The sequence below is a fragment of the Malaclemys terrapin genome, chromosome 2 (genome assembly GCF_027887155.1).
Source record: "Malaclemys terrapin pileata isolate rMalTer1 chromosome 2, rMalTer1.hap1, whole genome shotgun sequence".
Taxonomy (NCBI): Eukaryota; Metazoa; Chordata; order Testudines; family Emydidae; genus Malaclemys; species Malaclemys terrapin.
This window is the reverse complement of record NC_071506.1, coordinates 110,817,889-110,834,680: the sequence shown is the minus strand read 5'-3', so window position 1 is coordinate 110,834,680 and position 16,792 is coordinate 110,817,889. Positions and strand designations below refer to the sequence as shown.

The window sequence follows — 16,792 nt, the reverse complement described above, 5'->3', positions numbered from 1 at the left end:
ACTTTGAAACCGTGTCCTTCCACTCATTTAGATGAGCTCCTTCATTGCGGGTGGATTCCATGATTTCTGCGAACATCTCGTCTCGCGTTCTCTTTTTCTGATGGCTTATCTGAGATAGCCTTCAGGACGGAGGAGGGAGGCTTGAAAAATGTGCAGCTGCTGGAGGAAGGGAAAAAGGAGAGAATTTTTTAAAAAGGTACATTTTACAGAACAATGCTTATACTTACTCTTTCACGGTGAACAACACTATTCACATTACATAGCACATGTGATTTCTGTGCAAGGTCGCATTTTGCCTCTTAATATTGAGTGCCTGTGGCTTTGCTGCTACAGATCACATACGCAGGTCCGGGCAACAGAATTCGGCTTGCATGTGGCCATGGTAAGCCATTGTCTTTCGGCTTCTGCGCCCTCCTTTCCCACATACCAAACAAAGCTCGTTGAGTGCTGCGGTTTTCCTGTTAACCTTCAGCAGCGGAAAACAAACTCCCCCCCCCTCCCCATCCAATTCTCTGGGATGATCGCTTTATCCCTCCCCTCCACCGCGTGGCTGGTATCAGGGAAGATCCCTGCTAGCCACAGGTGAAAAGCTCAGCGCCAATCCCACACCCCCCGCGCTTGGCTTACTACAGGGAAGGATTTCTTTTCAGCCACCTCTGTCCCCTTAATTAAATTCCCGTATTTCAACCAGGTTACCATGAGCGATATCACTCTCCTGAGGATTACACAGCGAGATAAAGAACGGATGTTGCTTGAATGCCAGCAAACACCGGGATCATACGCTGCCAGGCTTTGTCATGCAATGATACGAGATTACTTGCTACTAGCATGTTGTGGTCAAGTGTCCTACCATGGAGGACGGAATAAGGCTGCACTGCCCAGAAACCTTCTGCAAAGGCTTTTGGAGTACCTCCAGGAGAGCTTCATGGAGATGTCCCTGGAGGATTTCCGCTCCATCCCCAGACACGTTAACAGACTTTTCCAGTAGCTGTACTGGCTGCGAATGCATCCCAAATCCTCAGGGCAAATTAATCATTAAAAAACGCTTGTTTTTAAACCATGTTTTATATTTTAAAAGGTAAACTCACCTGAGGTCCCTTCAATAGGGTCATGGTCTTGGGTACTGGCTTGGGAGGGTACTTCAGTCAGGCTGAGAAAAAGATCCTGGCTGTTGGGGAGAACGGAGTGCTGTGTGCTCTGTGCAAGCTCGTCGTCCTCCTCCTCCTCTTCCCCGTCCGCAGAATCCTCAGGTGTGGCTGATGAGATTACCCCCGCCTCAGAATCCACGGTCAAAGGTGGGGTAGTGGTGGCGCCCCCCCCCCAGAATTGCATGCAGCTCAGCGTAGAAGCGGCATATCTGCAGCTCTGACCTGGAGCGACCGTTTGCCTCCTTTGTTTTCTGATAGTCTTGTCTGAGCTCCTTGATTTTCACGCGGCACTGCTCTGAGTCCCTATTGTGGCCTCTCTCCATCATGCCCTTGGAGATTTTTTCAAAAGTTTTGGCATTTCGTCTTTTCGAACGAAGTTCTGCTAGCACTGAATCGTCTCCCCATATAGTGATCAGATCCAGTACCTCCTGTACGGTCCATGTTGGTGCTCTTTTTTGATTATCAGCCTGCATGGTTACCTGTGCTGATGAGCTCTCTGTGGTCACCTGTGCTATCCTGTGCTGGGCAAACAGGAAATGAAATTAAAATGTTCGCAGAGCTTTTCCTGTCTACCTTGCCAGTGCATCCGAGTTCCGATTGCTGTCCAGAGCGGTCACAATGGTGCACTGTGGGATAGATCCCGGAGGCCAATACCGTCGAATTGCGGCCACACTAACCCTAATTCGAAATGACAATATCGATTTCGGCGCTACTCCGCTCGTCGGGGAGGAGTACAGAAATCGATTTTAAGAGCCCTTTATTTCGAAAGAAATGGCTTCGTTGTGTGGACGGGTGCAGGGTTAATTCGATTTAACGTTGCTAAATTGGAATTAAACTCATAGTGTAGACCAGGCCTTGGAGGTTCCCTGGGCTCATACATGCCCCACCAACAGCCACTCAGAATTACAATCCCACTGTATGTTCCAATGAGTGCACAGCGCTGCGGGGGAAGACAGTTGGGTGTGCATGGTGATGAACAAGCTGCACCAACTAAAGGATGAACACTCTGCTATTTGGGAAGGGATTGTGCCTCCCTACCCACATGCTCTCAAGGCAGTTTGCCCCATCTAGCCCTTAAGCCTTTAACCATAAAAAAGGTTGGAAACATTCAGAGGCAGATGCACTTTGCTTTGTAGAGACAGACACTAAGCAGGAGGCTGTAACACATACCACAGCCTCTGCAGTATTGCTGCATATTAATTTGCAAACTTGACACCATCAAATTAGGCCTAAATAAAGACTGGGAGTGGCTGGGTCACTGCAAAAAATAATTTCTCCTCTGTTGATACTCACACCTTCTTGTCAACTGCTGGGAATGGGCCACATCCACTTTGATTGAATTGGCCTCGTTAGCACTGACCCCCTGCTTGGTAAGGCAACTCCCATCTTTTCATGTGCTGTATATTTATACCTGCTTACTGTATTTTCCACTCCATGCATCTGATGAAGTGGGTTATACCCCACGAAAGCGTATGCCCAAATAAATTTGTTAGGCTCTAAGGTGCCACAAGGACTCCTCATTGTTTTTACTGATACCGACTACCACGACTACCACTCTGAATTATATTTTCCGTTTTCATCTTTGGACTGCAGCCTGGTGGTTTTGCTGGACTCAGATAAAATCTTTGAGCCCTGCCTGTTCTTCTTAAGAAGTGCAAAATGGCTGTTAGCCTACCAGAAACTACTAGCAAATAGATGTGTGTCTGTCATATAATCTTCCACTTGTATTCTATGTGCATAATTTACACTTGGAAAAAGGATTTGGCATGACCTGGGGGTGAAACTCTAGTTTGGCACTTAAAATGGCATGTTTTTCATATTCCCCAAACCCATTTATGCAAGTTCTTAAACCTCAGGTATGCATCTCAAGGGTACAGAAGGTCAGAAAAGTTAGTCAGAGTTGGCCTAAGAAGAGATGTTCCTGGCTCAGGTCACATATAAAAAGAAAAAAATAATAATATCCAAAAATTCAGGTGTGGAAAATACTTATTAAGACAGAAGTACAGCTTTGGTGTGTGTGTGTGTGTGTGTTTGGTTTTAATACTCCCTAAGTGCTGCTGCTCTGTGGCACTTTATAGTGTGTGTCTGAGTGTTATTCTTTGTGGGTGGGTCTGGATGACATCCAATTGGAAAATTTCACAGCACAACAAACATGTGCAGTGTGTTTGCTGCTGCAAATGGAATATTATGATGTATACATGTGACATATCCCAAATAATGGCCCCGATCCTGCAGAAGCATTGGTGGGTATTGACCCTTACAGCTCCACGGAGTCCCAGTGATAGAATTCAGCGGAAACGTAAAAATCCACCAGTGGGGATCCTATTGGGGCTTAATTTGTGCATATGTACCAAACAAAAACCCAGAGTAGTTTTTTCCCCCTCTCATCATGATAACAAAAATATCCTCAAATTTTTTTAATTATGACTTAGCTTCAGAATCATACAGTTTGTGGAGTAACTGTTCTGTGCTTTAATTGTTGGTAACAAGAGGGGCTCTTTACATTCTGGATCAGTGTTTGCACATTCTGTAGTGGATTCTCCTCCTCAGCTCATTAAAATGCATTTGGTTCAGTGAGCTATAGAAATCAGCTGTTCATTTATTTGTTAGGCAGTTGTCTGGGTTCTTTTCTCTCTATTCCTCACCTGTTTTTGTTTGTTTGTTTTCAGGTATTTCTTACATTATTTGAAAGAGAGAAGGAACTGGGGACCTGCAAACAATCAGGCGGTTTCTGAAAAATCTTTATGGTAAAGGATAATCCACGTCTCCCTGTAGAAGAACATAGTGAATGATGTGAGTTAACAACTGCAGTATAGTCATTTGTAATTATGTCCTTTGTATGGATTTCGATATTTTGCTATTTGGTTGGGACCCAAGTCCTATGAGGTGTTGAGCACACATTGTAAGTTGCTGAGCATCTGTAACTCCTTTGACATCAAAGGGAGTTTGGGTTAGATTACTAGCCCAGACATTGCACTTCATTTTTTAAATTATGCTATTGAGGCAAAGGCAAGGCACCTAAAGGGTGATGTTGGGTTCCTTTTTCCTCAGAGTGGTGTCATTTATAGTGCTGCAGTTAGTGACACTGCTGGCAGTTTGATAGCTCAGTGGTAAAATTCTGTTTATTACTTAGCAGATTAAAAAGAAAAAATTGCTAAGGGCTAACATTCATTATCCAAGACCTCAGTTCAGGAGTTACGCACCCACACACAATTCATTTAAATCATTTGGCCATTATCGTATTAGAGGAACATGAATGTGGGGTGTCTTTCTGAACTTACATTGAAAACTGGAATTAATACAATATTTTGAGCAGAGAATTATATTAGATTTAATGTGATTTTAAAAATAGCTCCTGTATAAATTCTTCTCTCCCCTCATCGCACAAATGTCCATCCACATGAATCAGAGTCATGTTTACATGTGCTTTTCAAGGGGAAGAATAGCTAGGCAGTTAAGGTCCTGCAGTGGAGAACTGCAGAGTCTCAATGCGTAGTTGAGACAGTGGTGTAGGGAGGAGGGTTTTAGATTTATTTGGAACTGGGGAACCTTTTGGGAAAGTAGGAGCCTATATAGGAAGGATAGGCTCCACCTCAACTAACGCAGAACCAGATTGCTGGCATGTAAAATTAAAAAGCTTGTAGAGAATGTTTTAAGCTAATGGGTGTGGAGGAGTACATGATTCAGGAGGAGACATCCCTTAGGGATGAATTATTCATGGAGGAACTATATTTCCTACTAAGTAGGATGGGAAAGGAGTTGGTAAAGCACAAGTAGAGGCTAGTGAGGAACAGTCAAACATAAGAGTCCCATTTAAATACAACACATGAAGGCAAGCAACTTAATATAGATAAAACGTACAAGTGCTTGTATACAAATGCTAGAAATGTAAATACTAAGGTAGATGAACTAGAGTGTGTGGCATTAAATGAGGATATTGACATAATACTTGTGGCGGAAACTTAGTGGAATGAGGATAATCAATGGGACATGGTAGTATTAGGGTACAACATATAAAGAAATGACAGAGTAGGTTGTGCTGGTGGGGAGTGGCACTATATGTGAAAGAAAGCATAGAGTCAAATAAAGTAAAAATCCTAGATGAATCAAACTGTACTATAGACTCTCTATGGGTAGAAATTCCATGCTTGAACAGTAAGAGAGTGGCAGTAGGACTATATTGCTGACCACCTGACCAGGACAGTGACCGTGATTGTGAAATGCTCAGAGAGAGTAGAGAGGTTACAAAGGCAGAAAACACATTAATAATGAGGGATTTCAACTATCTTCATATTGCTTGAGAATATGTCACCTTAGGAAGGGATGCAGAGATAAAATTTCTAGACACCAAAAACGACTGCTGCTTGGAGCAGCTAGTCCTGGAACCCACAGAGGGAGAGGCAGTTCTTGATTTTTGGCCCTAAGTGGAGCACAAGATCTGATCCAAGAGGTGAACATAGCTGAACCATTCAGTAATGGCAACTATAATGTAATTAAATTTAACATCCTGGTAGGGGGAAAATGCCAAAGAAGCCCACCATGATAGCATTTAACTTCAGAAAGGGGAACTACATAAAAATGAGGACACGAGTTAAACGGAAATTAAAAGGAACAGTCGCAAAGGTGAAATGCCTGCAAATTGCATGAAGTCTATTTAAAAACACCGTAATAGAGTCTCAAACTAAATGTATACTCCAAATAAAATAAAACAATAAGAGGCCCAAACAGTGTCACCATGGCTAAACAGCAAAGTAAAAGAGATGGTTAAAGACAAAAAGGCATCCTTTGAAAATTGGAAGTCAAATCCTAGTGAGAAAAATTGAAAGGCGCGTAAACTGTGGCAAGTCAAGTGTAAAAGTTTAGTAAGGCAGGCCAAGAAAGAATTTGAAGAGCAGCTAGCTAAGGACACAAAAACTTACAGCAAAAAAATTAAGTACATCACAAGCAGGAAGCTTGCCAAACAGTTAGTGGAGCCACTGGATGATCAAGGTGCTAAAGGACCACTCAAGGAAGACAAGGCCATTCCGGAGAAACTAAATTAATTCTTTGCATCAGTTTTCACTGTAGAGGATATGGGGGAGATCCCTACACATAAGCCATTTTTTTAGGTGGCAGATCTGAGGAACGGTCACAGATTGAGATGTGAGTAGAGGAGGTTTTGGACCAAATTGATAAATTAAACAGTAATAAGTCACCAGGACCAGATGGTATTCACCCAATAGTTCTGAAGGCCTCAAATATGAAAGAGCAGAACTCCTAGTTGCAGTGTGTAGCCAATTGCTTAAATCAGCCTCTGTACCAGATGACTGGAGGGTAGCTAATATAATGCCTATTTTTAAAAAAGGCTCCAGAGTCAATCCCGGCAATTACAGACCGGCAAAACTAACTTCAGTACCAGACAAATTGGTTGAAACTATAGAAAAGAAACAGAATTATCAGACCGTAGATGAACATGATAGCTGGGGAAGAGTCAACCCAACTTTTGTAAAGGGAATGCCTCACCAGTCTGTTATAATTCCTTGATAGAGTCAACAAGCATGTAGACAAAAGTGATCCAGTCTATTATAGTGTACTTGGACTTTCAGAAAGTCCTTGACAAGGTCCCTCACCAAAGACTCCTAAGCAAAGTAAGCAGTCATGGGATAAGAGAGAGAGTCTTCTCGTGGATTAGTAACTGGTTAAATGATAGGAAGCAAAGGGGAGGAATAAATCCCCCAAAGATCTGTACTGGGACTTGTGCTGTTCAACATATTCATAAGTCATCTGGAAATAGGGGTGAACAGTGAGGTGGCAAAATTTGCAGACAATACAAACTGACTCAAGACATTTAAGTCCAAAGCTGACTGCGAAGAGTTACAAAAGGATCTCATTAACTGGGTGACTGGGCAACGAAATGGCAGATGAAAAGCACTGATCAACAGTGAATTTCAAAGTAACGTGCATGGGAAATCATAATCCCAACTACACATACAAAATGATGGGTTCTAAATTAGCTGCCACCCAAAAAAACAAAAATCTTGGAGTCATAGTGGATGGTTCTCGGGAAAATGTCTGCTCAGTGTGCAGTGGCAGTCAAAAAAGCTAACAGAATGTTAGAAACCATTAGGAAAGGGTTAGATAATAAAAAGGAAAATATCATAATGCCACTATATAAATCCATGGTACACTCACACCTTGAGTACTGCATGCAGTTCTGGTCCCCTTGTCTCAAAAAAGATGTATTTGAATTGGAAAAGATGCAGAGAAGGGCAATGAAATTTATTAGGAGTACGGAACAGCTTCCATCCGAGGACAGATTAAAAAGACTGGGACTCGTTCAGGTTAGAAAAGAGACAATAAAGGGGGGATATGATAGAGGTCTATAAAATCATGAATGGTGAGGAGAAAGTGAATAGGGAAGTGTTATGTCCCTCTTCACATAACACAGGAACTAGGAGTCACTCGATGAAATTAATAGGCAGCAGGTCTTTTAAAAAGCACAATTAAGTACTTCTTCATACAGCACACAATCAGCTTGTGGAACTTGCTGCCATAGGTTGTTATGAAGGCCAAAAATATAACCTAGTTCAAAAAAGAATTAGGTTCATCAACGGCTATTAGCCAAGATGGTCAGGGATGCAACCCCATGCTCTGGGTATCCCTAAACCTCTGATTGCCAGAAGTTGGGACTGGGTGACAGGGAAAGGATCACTTGAAATTGCCTTGTTCTGCTCTTTTCCCTCTGAAGCATCTGGCACTGAGCTAGCATTGGTCTTATGCTCCTGCAGTCATTAATAAATGGGACTATTTCCATGAGGACATGTTGAAGGGAACTGTGCAAATGATCTAATGTTCATGGTTTTCCAGTGTGTATTGATTGTTTTTTGGGTTGTGAGGATGCAGTGTGTGTAGAAACAAATTTAAATGTTTTTACGTAGCTTCATGTTTTGTGCATTGTTTTAATGGGTCCAAGAATAACCCATATTCTTATCTGAGAGTAAACGTTGAGAATTCCAATGTTTGATAAGTTGTCCTTTATAAACCTTGTTCAGAACATGCAGCAGTCTTTTATGATGCTAGTAGTATTAATAAAATAGGTGCAGATTCTTCCAGAATGGGCAAGTCGCTTTTATTTGATTTGGAGTGCTTGGATTTTCTCAAAATTGAGTATGTTTAAATAATAAAAAATAATATGAAATCCCACATCCGGTGGATTTGAGTACAACGTGCCAAACTTCAGCTTTACTGATAGCTGTCCAGATTTTCTTCAAAAGTTTGGAAATTCCCAGCATTCCGTATTTGTAGCACATGATGTCAATGACCTTAAGATCTTAATTTTGTGTTTTAGTACAATTACTGCCCAAGGAGTACAGGCCACAGGATGTTGTTGGAAGTGTCCATGTGTGTGTGTGTAGGGCAAAAGAATATGACTGGAAATGTGGTTTAATGTTTGGGTTATAAGTGCAAGTGATAACAGTGGGTTCGTTCCCCACGGGATCTTTGTTGATATGATCGTGTATGCATAATTTGACACTTCAGTCAAATTCAGGCAGATATGGGTATATCCGTTATCAAGCACCTCAACTGATTGCAATGCACTGGTACTGCATGTGAAGGGGAGTGGTCCAGGTCTCATAGAGTTTGGGGCTTTTTAGGTCAAGACCATTCATGTGAACTCCACCTGGAAGCTAATTGTCACCCTTACAGAGAATGTAGCCTCTGTGTAATATGCTTTCTGTCTGATTCCATTCTGCAACACCTTACATTTCTGAATGATACCCAGGCCAGTGCCACTTAGAGCACATTGTGGTGATATGTTGTTTTTTCTTTCCCATGTTGGAAAGAAAAAATAGCGTGCTTCTCTCCAGGTGCAAATGAAGAGAAAGTGCTCCTGGCCACAGCTTTTATCTGGGCGTCCAGGAGCAGTTGCTTTTGAGGAGCCCTTGATGACTGATGGAAAGCACTTTAGAAGTCACCTGACTGTGTATCTGGTCACACTTTGTTTTAGCTTGGAGAACCGAGCTACAACAGCTTGGCGCTCAGCCAGCCTCCCTGCCTTCTGACAAAGAGACCAGAATACATGAAACAGGGATTGGTAATTTTCTTAGGAAATATCAGCACATAAATGTTTTAATTAAAAATATAATTGTTCTCTGTCCTCGTTAATTTCAGTGGTGTGCTCTCTTGTTAGGAGGTGTGTTGAGAGCAATCTGTCCGTTCACATTTTGAACAGTAGCTCTTCGGTTTCTTATAATCCCATTATTTCACTACCATTCACATTTCAGAGCAAAAACTCAGGGAGTTGGGATAAGCACATTGAATCTACCTAGAAACTGTTGCATTGGCATCATTTTTCTCTCCTCCTTTTCTCTCATTTGGATTAAACAAATTTCTGTACAGTTTGCTTGTACAAATTAAGTCCACACAGTGCTTTTGCAGAGAGAAATGGAGAGATCATGAAAGCCCCTTAGGCAGGAATGTTATTTCATTCAGTACAATAATACAAAGGAAAGTTTGGGTTTTTTTGCTGCTGTGTGTCTGGTACTTCGTGTTTTCCAACATAAAATTCTAAATTAATATTTTCCCGGTAGTAGTCAAATGGACTGAAAGAATGTATTTTGTTTAAATCCTGAAAATATACCCTCCTCCCCTTAAGAGCAACAAATAAATCTCCCTACTTGCCTCAAAAAAGGTGTGTCTTTGCACTTGAGCTAAAACTTCTGGCATGGTTTCTGGGAACTGGAAAATAAATGTCTAAATCATCTGTGTGTCAATAAGTTAAACATCTTCATTTGGTCTCTATGGGTCTGTCTACACTGCAGTTAAACACTCGCAGCTGGCCCGTGTCAGCTGACTCCAGCTATGATGCTGTTTACTTGCGGTGTAGACGTTCGGGCTTGAGATGGTGGGTGGGTCCCAGAGCCCAGGCTTCAGCCTGAGTCTGAACATCTACCTCGTAATTAAACAGCTCTGTAGCCTGTGAGCCTGAGTCAGTTGACATGGGCCAGCTGGGGGTGTTTTATTACTAAGTAGACATACCCTGTGTTTAGCTTTTACTTTGAGCAAACTACAGGTGGCAGGCTAGTAAACATTCCTGGTCCTTTGCTGTGACAAGCCTTTTAATGCTTGACTTTAATGGGAATTTGCCTGAGGACTGTGTCAGTCTGAGTAAGGATCTTAGGACTTGCCCCCTAAAGTTTAGCCCCAGTTCTGTTTCATTTTCAGTATTATATTGTCCCTTCCCTATTCCTTACCCTTCGCCACTCCCTTCACCCTGGGCCTCCCTTATCGATACTTCTCCCTTACTCCTCACTGTAGGTTGTTTTTTTTGGCACCTTAACCAATGGCAGGGACTGTGAACAGCTCCTGGAGATGTCAGTGCTGCTTCCTGACTTGGCTGGCAGGGATCACTACAGTCCAGGCACACCCTTTCCCTGAAGCGTCACCTTCTTCACGCGTGCTCAGCCTCCCGCTTGTGGAGCGGCAGCAGCCCCCTGAAGAGGAAAGTTAAACCTTGAAGCATAAACAAATCGTGAAAGGAATATGCTAATGGGCCTTGCCCAATGGCACTTGAGTGCAGCTTGATCCTCGAGACTGGATTGGTGCGTTGTTGGTAAAGATGTGCAGTTGTGTACTCTGACAATGGCGAGGTCTACAGACCTTGAAAAGTCAATGGAAAGTTTTGACACACTGGTGAACGTTTTGAATGTGCTTGTTTCTCAACTCCTTTTGCATCTGGATTCTAACCACTTCAGGGCTTTAGATGGAATTTACCGGGCTACCAACAAAGAGAGAGAACTGCATGTTTCCCTTCTTGCAAGCAAGTGCCCTGTACGTGCCATTTCGTATTTATAGGGATAGAGTAAAGAGCAGGAACTGCCATCAATTGAAAAATTTCTCTCTGAAACAGCAGTAATTTATTCTCAGGCTTTATTCTTGATAAAGAGCTACAGACAGCTGCAGCTTCCCTTTAAATAGCAATAGCATTCTATAAGCATGCTATACATTGGGCTTCAGGTTTCTGACATTTCTCTGCCAAAAATCAGGAGTATTTCTCGCCAAATAAATGTTCATTTAGAAAGCCCTATTTCCTGGCTTTTATTTTACACCACCTGCTTTCAATAGACAGACTAGAACAGCTCAGAATGGCTGGTTGGGAGAGGAAGTTGAAACTGTTTGGCTCTCTTTTGGCATAAAGAAATCTGTAACAGTAAGTCCAGGCCTTAGTTTTGGCAGATCTTTTGGCTGGTAAATATTGTTTTAAAGTGAAAACTTCGGAAATACAGAACAGTTACTGTACATATACACAAATGAAATAGGCTGTTGTGAATTATGAGGTGGTGATTCCATCAAGAGATTCTAATGATGTCATAAAGCCCAAACACTCATTTGACTCAGCAGTACCCAGAAACTTGCATCCATGTCTGCACAGCCTCCCAAAACTCATCTGCTGCTTCTCCAGACTCCCTTTCTCCTGCCTGCTGCCGCCTAAAGTCCCAATTTCCTGCTTTTCCTTCTCCCTTCTGCTTTTTTCAGACTGTGCTGCTGTGCTTCCTTCTTCAGTTTTTCAATTACTCATCTGCCTCCCTGCCGCTTTCCACTCAGTGCTGCCAGTGCCTACCACTTCAGTGAAAGGCTTTGCTGTTGCAGCAGCACTAGTTGGTTGAGTCTCATAATTCAGCGGTGTGATGTTGCCCTCATAAATTACGGGATTTCCTCCCCTTGTATTCATGGCTTACAGTTTGCAATCCATGTATTAAAGTAATTTTAAGTTAGATCACTCATTACTTTCCCCTTGCTTTCTTCTTGGCCTATATAGCTTCCAAAGAACTGAGAGGTTATAATTTCTCCAGGGCTAAAATCCAAGTCTTTGATAGGCAGGTATGGTGCCTGGGGCCAGTACATGTTGCTACTGGTTGTCAGCATTGTAAAACTTATCCTGCAGAGCAAAGGAAGCAGGGCACAACATGGCAAGCTCTAGTTTCTCGCTTTCTCGTGCCTTTTCTTCCTTGTCCTCCAAGCAAATGGCTGTAAGTTTAGGACTCCTGTGTTTGTAGTGAGGACAGGTTTTGCCTGAGCAAACAGATATTTTTGGCAGTCACTTTAGCTTTTGGCTGTCAGTCTTGTTTCATGACTTGTCTTTCTGGAGAGTAGGCAGTGATAGTACATTGGATCAAGCAAGCAAAGTAAGTAAGATAGGTTAGTTTGTTAATTGTTATAGTGTGTAGGGGATTGCAGTATGGTTTGTGAGTGAAATGTGGATTATAAAATTTGACAGTGTAACCTGTGCTTGCTTTCATTTTTCATGGTGATATGCTCTGTAGAGGCTCCAGGTCCTAATATGCAATGTGCCTTGGCCCAAGAGGCTCTCTACTCAGATCAAGGTGGAGCACTCTGAGCTGAGCTATAGCCTCTGCACACAACACTGGTGCATTAAAGTGCTCCAGTTTATATGAATTACATGTGGTGCTTAGCTGGATAAAGCTTGGGTGCCTCTGCTGTTCAGGTACAAGTTTTGTCTCCATTCTGCATCTTATCCTTGTCATCGTGGTGACGAATCCTGGACGTGCCACCTGAGGCACATTGTGCACACGCTCAGAAGACGACTGATTGTAGTACTGCTGTGTTGGTGCAGCTCTATTGGTGATATATTTCCCTGTACTCATAATGACGCTACTAGCACCTAGCAACATGCCAGTGCTACTGTACAGGCTGTTGCAAGAAAGGAATGTAAGTTAAGCTCTCTCATAAGAGAATTTTCCACTTTTCTGTGCTGGGCATGCATCCAAAAGCAGAGGTTGATGTCACTGGTGTGCTAGTTACAAGGGATCGTGGACCAGTGAGTCCTGCTAGTAGAAATATTATTCCATTGAGAATAACGTGCTCATTCATGTCTATTACAGATTTGTTTGCAGCCTACCAGGTGTGCTGGCCTCATCCTGTATGTGTTGTATAGAGATGGTAGATGATCTCGGAGAAATTGGTGGTATCTGTGTTTCTTCTGACTGAGTTTCATGTTTCTGGTTGTTAATCAGCATTGGTGTTCAGTGTTACAGACACTGACAAATGTTTCCGACGCATCTGATGCCACAGAGGTCAAGAGAGAGATGATGAAGAAGCAAGTTACCAAGATTGCTCTTGGCTTCTTTCCCTGTCGACATGTCAGAGCTAGAGACAGATCGACGTAACCTAAGGAGATGTAGTCTTTCATTTGGCTATAATGGATTCTCCAAGCTACTTTTTAAATAATAAAGCTGCTCTTCCTACTACCACAAATCAATTTACTGCAATCAGTGGCAATGAAAAAGGTCTGTTTAATTTTATTTTTGTATGAGGATGGAAGAGGACCCTTATGGACAACCCATTAGCTGCCAGGCTGGTTGGCCTTCACTCTGAACTGGGGTGCACTAGTAGTTCTCTTTCTTTCATTGCCGTGTAGATTTCAGTCCTCTTTCAATAGTGAACTTTGCTGAAGTATTAAAAAAAGTAAGGCCAATAAAAATGATGTCAGGCAGGCCTGATAGGAAAGTGTCTGGACTGAAGTATAGGATGCTGGCTTTCTTGGTAAGTGGAAATTTGCGAACAGAGCTGATGTGTGAGACAATATGAGGGGGAAACCTCAGAAAGGCACACCAGTGAAAAATTGTGCTTTAAGCTTTAATCCGTGAGCAGCTTGTTTCTTTGGCAAATGTACCATGTTTCCTCAATGTCCTGTTTCAGCATTTTTTATTTAAATAATTTACAAAAACAAACCTGAGGTAACACCACGCTTGTGTGAGATGGAAGTGAGTTTGATGCTCAGTGAGGGTAATCGACAGGAGGAAGTGTAGTCCAGAGAGAGGACTGCAGCAGCTGACACATTATACTTTGTATTTGTTTGGGGGTGGAGGGTTGGATGGGGGCTGTGTGTTTGTTTTGCTTTGAGATCATGAGTTTTAAGCAGCTTTGTTAAAAGTAAAATCAAATCCTGTTGAACTGAAGCCAAGCAGTGCATCTTCCTCATGCACTTGGATTCCAGGATTAAGGCAACACCTCTTAGATCCATTTCATGTTTAACTGATTTTTTTTCTTTTATTACAAGCTAAGTTACAATAAGTTTAATCCCCCCCTGGGCAGACAGACAGCAGCATAGATACAGGTACAAGCTCCATTCCCATTACAGTTAATTAGTGAAACCCATCAAACTGCAGATGTTTGACTTGGAAAGTCTTCTTCCTATTCCTGATCTTGTTTGCAAAAAGAGAGTGAGCTACTGTGTCCACCATCCTAACAGTGGTGCCTTGTGTTAAATTCATTGAAGCAGCTGTTCTACATTAGATCAGGTATTGCTTTGATTCTGGTCTAGTTCTCTCTTTCCTACAGGCACCCATAGACTTTCCCACTTCCAAATCACTTTGTCCATCTGGTTAGTGTTTTGATTTGGCGAAGTACAATAAATTTATAGCAATTAATATAGTGTTCCCTTCTCCCTCTTCATCTGCCAAAGCACTTGGGATGCTATACAACAGAATAAAAACAAGTACAGGACAAACATAAGAGAGTACCCTCTGCAAAAGAACGTACAATGAAAACTGTTATGTTGTAAACTTCAGCACATACAACATGGCAGTAAACATCATGTATTGATCTGGAAGCCTCCTGCAGTTCTTTGGCTCAAGAAGAGGCCATGGGAACTGACCCATCATTTTCTTTCACCTTGCTCTGACTGTAGTTCAATGAGTAAATGGGCTCAGATACTGAAGGTTTACCAGATGGCATATCAAGAGGCAGTCTCAGGAGACATGGTGACCTGCAATGAGGGCATGCAGTGTTAGGTAAGATACTGAACAAGCACCCATACACCTTGTAACAGCCCTCTTCCGTGCCATCCCCCAGACCAACACAGACTGTTGGGCCAAGTAAGATCCTGTCAGTGCTGACAAACATGGATTTTCTATTATGGCTCTGATTCTAGACATGATGCTTTGGTGTTCCAAGAGGGCAGAGGATGGGTGAGGAACAACAAATCCCAGACAGACCATAACAATTGATGGAAAAGGGGAATGAAATTTAAAGGAGTTTGATTTTTTTTTTACAGCTTTACATCACACTCTTCCAATCATCATTATTATCATCCTTCCCACACCATCAGGTGCATAAGGCAGAAATCAAATGGCGTCCCTAACCTGATATGTTTAGATGCAATATTGCCACTTCAGCTACCCACTCCAGCCATCCTCCAAGAATTGCAGAAAATTGGCCAAGGGCTTAGGTTGGGTCGGGCAACCTAGTTAGTTATCTGTGTATCTCCCCCACAAATGGGATTCTTACAAAATGAAAATTTTGAAATCGCATTTATGCTTTACCCCAAAATAGGGCACCGTAGGTAGCTGAAGGCTATGTTAAAGACCTACTGGATCTCTTCACCATTTGTTTTACACATAAGATTCTATTCTAATGAAGCTGATTGAGTGTTAGTTTTATCTGATTAGCACAAAATGCTGAGAGAGATTTGAGATGTTTTGTTTTGATTGGTGCTATATAAAAGTTGTTAATATTTTGACTCTGACGGTAATTTAAGGTAACATGATACAACCTAGGAGTGGGTAATCGTTATAATTTGATATTTTAATATATTCTCAATTCTAATTGTGCTCATGAGCACTGAGAAGTAGATAGGTTTGTTATAAAACTTAAAAGAAAGTTACTGAGCATACTGGAGCCAGTTTTCAAAAGTTAATAACTGAACAGCTTTGGTCTATTTAAAATAAATGAAAATAACAAAAACTAAAACTAAAACTATTCTTGCTCAGCATAGTAGTGTGCTGGAAATGGCCTCTTGCTTTCTGCTTTGTTTCCCTGACTGGCACCTTCCTGAGAAGTGCAGTTGGGAATGGAGAGAGAGAGAGAGAGAGAGAGTGTGTGTAAAAAGTGAATACAAAAAGCCCAGAACGTATGCTGGTTTTGGCAAGTAATTTGTTTTCGTTGCTTGACTTCCTGATTCTTCTCACTTGGAGGGTGCATTAGTGCTTGGTGAATCAAGCCCATAGTGTGATATTTAGGCCTCTTTTTGGACCATCTTGTAAAATGGATAGTCCTTAGGATATCATGTCAGCACTAGAATGGATAAGTAACTGTACTCTATTGTTTGGGACTGGCAGTTGCAGCTTTATTCCAGGATGGGGTGCACGATCTGGAGTCATGAATGGTCTGAATACACTGCAATAAAACACCTGTGTCTGGCCTGTGTCAGCTGGCTCAGGCTGCAGGCCTATAAAATTGCAGTTTAGAGGTTCAGGCACAGGCTGGAGCCTAGACTCTGTGACCTTCCCCCCCGTGTGGGGGCCAGCCAGAGGAGTTTTATTGCCATGTAGACATGGCTTAAGTCAGTGGACAGCATTTTGAAAGAGTGGAGAATGCTTTGTTAACCGAAATGGCTGGGTCGGACTCGAAGAGGAAGAGTTTGCTGTTCTAAAACATAGCACACATTTTAGACATTCTTATCAGAGCACTCAGTTAAGCAGTTATGTGGAATACTGATAAACTAATGTGTGATAACAGGCTTCGTAATTTAAAATGCCCAAACTTGGCATGTGCTATAGTAATGTAAAATAGTAACACCAATGAGACTTGAGTTTTGGAATTCCTGGTTCTGCTTACTTGTTTCACTAACAGATCATTGCATA

At 42.1% G+C, this 16,792-nt stretch overlaps 1 protein-coding gene across 6 annotated transcripts in view; it reads left to right on the top strand.

Moving 5' to 3' along the window:
- ATXN1 (ataxin 1) overlaps nt 1-16,792 on the top strand; it is a 269,116-nt gene that overhangs the window by 161,674 nt on the left and 90,650 nt on the right. For 5 of the 6 annotated variants that reach the window (XM_054017709.1, XM_054017706.1, XM_054017708.1 and 2 more), the window contains one exon: nt 3,818-3,941. The exons of the other annotated variant lie outside the window; for it this stretch is intronic. The gene's annotated coding sequence lies outside the window, so the exon portion shown is untranslated. The remainder of the gene's footprint in view (nt 1-3,817; nt 3,942-16,792) is intronic. 6 annotated transcript variants of the gene reach the window in all.